Below are 5,051 nucleotides of genomic sequence, written 5' to 3'. Positions count from 1 at the left end.
TTTCCCGTGTGCTGCGGCTTCTCTCTCATTCCAGGGACAGCTTCCTCTCCACAGCCCTTCAGGCCTGCTGGGGTAACAGCTCTCAGCAGTTACCTGTCCCTTGGTGATTCAGTAGCACATCATTAAACTCTCTTCGGTTGGCTCTCTGGTTGTGACAAGTGTCTCCTGCAGGAACCCCTGGTGTTAGAGTAATGACTACCAGAGACATTCCCAAAGTAACCTCTCAATGTAAGGTAACAGGCTAGGGCTGCTCATGTAGTTCATCAACACAGAGAACCCCTCCCGGAAAGGGAAACGGACCTTGGAACTCTGTGACCTGCAAACCAACACTAGTGGTAGTGTGGGATGAAGGTCAGGTGAAGGGCAAGTTGGGCACTTAGTTACCAAAGCAACAATAGTGTTTACCCAGCTGGTGAAGAGGGATAACTATTTGTGACTGCCCTGGGGAATGCACATAAAGAAAACTATGCATTTAAAGTGTTGACTTAATTCAAAGTACTGGGGCTTGCAACCCAGCAAGCCTTACAGCCTGAAATTCAACCATGTCTGCCCAACAGAGCCTAACACACAACTTGCAAGTCTCCTATATTAAGGCAATGCCTTGGCTGAGAAGTGGGATTCTGACACTAGGGATATGACAATAGGTGAAGCACCCTTGATGCTGAGAACTCAAAACCTCCAAATCCCTGTGTCACCATCAGATGGACATGAATGAAGAAATAGCATATTAAATTTGGGCTAAATTTATTTATATGCATGCACTTTCTTGGGATTTGGGATTTGATAAATTGACTTAAGCACCTGAGAATGGTATTATCCTTCTGCATAACTGGTTAATTCAAGTCTTTCATCAATAAGCAGCTCTATAAGTTTGCCCGAACCTGTATGCAAGCTTCTGGGCCACCCCGTAACTCTAACCCTGGAAGGGACAGGATATAACTGTGGGGTGCATCTTGGTACTCATATGCCAGTAAACTATAATAAAGCAACAAGAAAAGACCAGTTAAGACTTGAATTTCATGTCAGTTAAGTCCTAGGAGCTATCAGTCGATGAGGAGTACATGAGATGGGTAGTGAAAGAGGGAATCGTGATTGTTAATGTAAATAGCCTGGCAGAAGCAGGGGCACTAGCAGCTATGTTTTGTGCCAATTATTTCTTTCTCCCATATTTCCCTGCTTTCAGGTTAGAATATGACTAAATTAACATCCCTTGAAATAATACAGTTGTCAATGGAAATTTTGTTTATCCTATGTTGGGGATATAAGCATGTGGTTTTGTTTTTATTTTGTTTTTAATTAAGGAAAATATAACATGCAAAGGGTAATAATAAATTTTGAGTGAAAAACTGGGAGAAATGAGCTGAGAATTGTTTGCCTACCTAGATATTATATGTCTGTTTGTCTGCCTGCCTATCTATCTGCTAGTATCTATCTACCTACCTATCTATCTGGAAGCCAAAGGGAGCCCAAGGTCTTTAATATATGTATATGTATATGTATATATAGCAGCCCCTTTGGCTTCCAGTTTGTTTCTGACATTTGAAGGTGAGAAGAGAGGGGTTGAACTACTTTTTCTCCTGGTGCCCTCCCAGCCAGGCTGTAGTCTGGCTGTGTGTGGCTTATCTACCCAGAGATCTCCCTGTCAAACAGTACTCATGCTTTGGCTAAAGCATTAACGTGGTTCCAGGCCAGCTCCTTCTCCTTGCCCCAAGGTCTTGGCCTGGTTACAGCTTTCCACCATTCCCATCACTTGCTTTTCAATTTTCCCTACACCTGGTCTCTTCATTACACTCTTCAGTTCACTCAGAGTATGGATCCACTTCCTGCCAGGAGCCTGACTCATACACAGTTGTTATGTCTGTGAATATCAAGTCGGCTGTATCCAGTGATTCAAGACTTTGGAACACCCTCACAAGGATATTATTACATAATGTTTCTTTTGTGAGCTAAAAAAAATTTAGGTCTTTGTAGAAGGATGACTTCATTTCTTCTACTTAAAGAGATTAATGTTTGATGCTACTGTGAATTATATAATTCCTTCTTTGTAGTTGTTTATCTAATAAAATATTTACTAATCATCTCCATTTGCTTAGTACTAAGGGTACAACAGTGAACAAGTCCTCACTCGTATGGAGCTTCAGGACATTAAAAATAAATCAAATAAGTAAGGTTAAGTACAAATGGTTCCTGGCTAAGAAAGGATTAAGTCAGGTGATGCCATGGAGAGTAACTGCTGGGGGCTACCCCAGATCTGAGGGGCAGGACAATGTGGGAGGGGGGTGGGGTGGCCTCCCTCACTTCCCATTGTCTGCTTTAGTTCAGGTGTTTACATTCTCATGCACTCCTGGGAAATGGCTCATCCCCAGCCCAGGAGGTAAATGTTGATGACTGTAAATTAATGATGATAACTCCAGCATGGCACACAACCCCATCCAATGAGACATACAGGGATACTGACAGTGCACCTCCCTGAGGTATTACTACCTAATTAAAAAAGAAGACATAGGTCGACCAAGATGGCGGCGTAGGTAAACACCGGAGACCGCTGCCGCAAACAACCATTTCAAAAATACAACTAAAAGACTGAACGGACATCACCCAGAACCACAGGAAGGCTGGCTGAAGAGAGACTCTACAACTAGAAGGAAAGAGAACAGCAAATCGAGGCTCAGAGGCGGCGCAGTGTGGAAAATACAAAGGTACCGAGGTGCGCGCGAAAGCGGGCTGGTGGCTGAGGGCGCGGTTGTCGTTTTCTGTCGGGAGTGAGTCTCAGACTCTGGGCTCCAGATCCGGACGAGTCTCTAGGGACCCAGACTCAAACGGGAGAAGCGGGATTACCCGGCATCAGTTGGAACCTGAGGGCAGCTTTCTCTCCGAGGTTTGCAGCGGCTGCCGGGGTTCTGAGAAGCAGAGCCTCTGGGAACGGGACTGAGCGTGGCCATAACTGCTCCCTCCGCCCGCCCTGTTGATCCCGCCCCGCCCAAAGCCTGCGCACAGCCATTTGCCGATCGCCTCAGGCAAAGGCTGGATTAGCGCCTCCCCAGAAGACAGACGTTTTCCGCACAGCTGATTCCTATAGCCAGTCGGCCTGAGGGTCAAATCCCTCTAGTGTTAACTACAACAATTAAGGCTTGGCTAGAACAAGACTGCACACAGAGACCACAAGGGGGTGCACCAAGAAAGCATAAAAGATGCGGAGACAAAAAAACATGACAGAAATGGAGGATATGGAGCTAAGAATCGCAATTTTGAGGGCTTGCCATAAATTTGTGCAGAACCTCACGAAAACTAATGAGACCCTCGATGCTACGATAAAGAAATTAGAAAGTAAGCATACACGGACTGAAATAAAGAATATTATACCCAATAGCAGACCAGAGGAGTACAATAATCAAACCAAAGATTCAACAAAAAACACCCAATTGGAAAAGCAAAATGAAAAAAGAATCCGAAAGTGTGAAGATAGTGTAAGGAGCCTCTGGGACAGCTTTAAGCGGTCTAATATCAGAGTCATTGGAGTGCCAGAAGATGAGAGACAGCAAGATATTGAAAACCTATTTCAAGAAATAATGGCAGAAAACTTCCCCCACCTGGTGAAAGAAATGGACTTACAGGTCCAAGAAGCGCAGAGAACCCCAAACAAAAGGAATCCAAAGAGGACCACACCAAGACACATCATCATTAAAATGCCAAGAGCAAAAGACAAAGAGAAAATCTTAAAAGCAGCAAGAGAAAGAGGCTCAATTACCTACAAGGGAATACCCATACGACTGTCAGCTGATTTCTCAACAGAAACTTTGCAGGCCAGAAGGGAATGGCAAGAAATATTCAAAGTGCTGAATACCAAGAACCTACAACCAAGATTACTTTATCCAGCAAAGCTATCATTCAGAATTGAAGGTCAGATAAAGAGCTTCACAGATAAGGAAAAGCTAAAGGAGTTCATCACCGCCAAACCAGTATTATATGAAATGCTGAAAGGTATCCTTTAAGAAGAGGAAGAAGAAGAAAAAGGTAAAGATACAAATTATGAACAACAAACATGCATCTATCAACAAATGAATCTAAGAATCAAGTGAATAAATAACCTGATGTACAGAATGAACTGGTGATTATAATAGAATCAGGGACATAGAAAGGGAATAGAATGACTATTCTTGGGGGGAAAAGGGGTGTGGGAGATGCGGGAAGTGACTGGACAAAAATCATGCACCTATGGATGAACACAGTGGGTGGGGAGTGAGGGTGGAGGGTGGGGTGGGAGCTGGAAGGAGGGGAGTTATGGGGGGAAAAAAGAGGAACAAATGTAATAATCTGAACAATAAAGATTTAATTTTAAAAAAAAAAAAAAAAAAAAAAAAAAAAAGAAGACATAACATTATAATATATACATTTGCATTATTATTTTATATATATATATATATATATATATATATATGCATTATGTAACATTGTATTTGTATATACATTTGCAAAATGACCACCACTATAAGTCTCGTTAGTATCTGTCACCATACAGTTACAGATCTTTTTATTGTGATGAGGAGTTTTCAGATCTACTCTCTTAGCAGTGCACTACAGTATTGTTAACTATAGTCACCGGGCTGTACATGAGATCCCCATGACTTCTTTATTTTATAACAGGAAGTTTCTAACATAATGTTATATGTCCATTATTCCTCAATAAACAGACATAAAATAGAAATGTTCCTTCTTCTTTGTGTGAATCACCATAAACACCTGTGATGCTTGAAACTGCAGCCGACAACTTGCAATCATGAGGTGACAAGACTGTGTCCAGCCAGGTGCTGAGGACAGCAGAGCAGAAAGATGAACAGAAGTGGGTCCTGGATGACACTGCTGAGCTGATAAAACACAGACTCTCTTGCCCTGTAATTACTTAAGCTACTGTTGCTTAACTTAAAAGCAGCTAGGTAGGCAAGAACTCAAGGGAGCCATTACATTTAAGCTGAGACCTGAAAGATGAGGAGAAGCTAGCAACTAAAAAAGCAGGGGACCGCATGCCAGGGGGTGGGAAAAACAAGGATAAA

Source organism: Myotis yumanensis, unplaced genomic scaffold, assembly GCF_028538775.1.
Source record: "Myotis yumanensis isolate MYYU_CA2020_CCGP unplaced genomic scaffold, mMyoYum1.0.hap1 SCAF_18, whole genome shotgun sequence".
In the NCBI taxonomy this organism is placed as follows: domain Eukaryota; kingdom Metazoa; phylum Chordata; class Mammalia; order Chiroptera; family Vespertilionidae; genus Myotis; species Myotis yumanensis.
The sequence above is the reverse complement of the archived record's forward strand: the minus strand, read 5'-3'. Positions refer to the sequence as shown.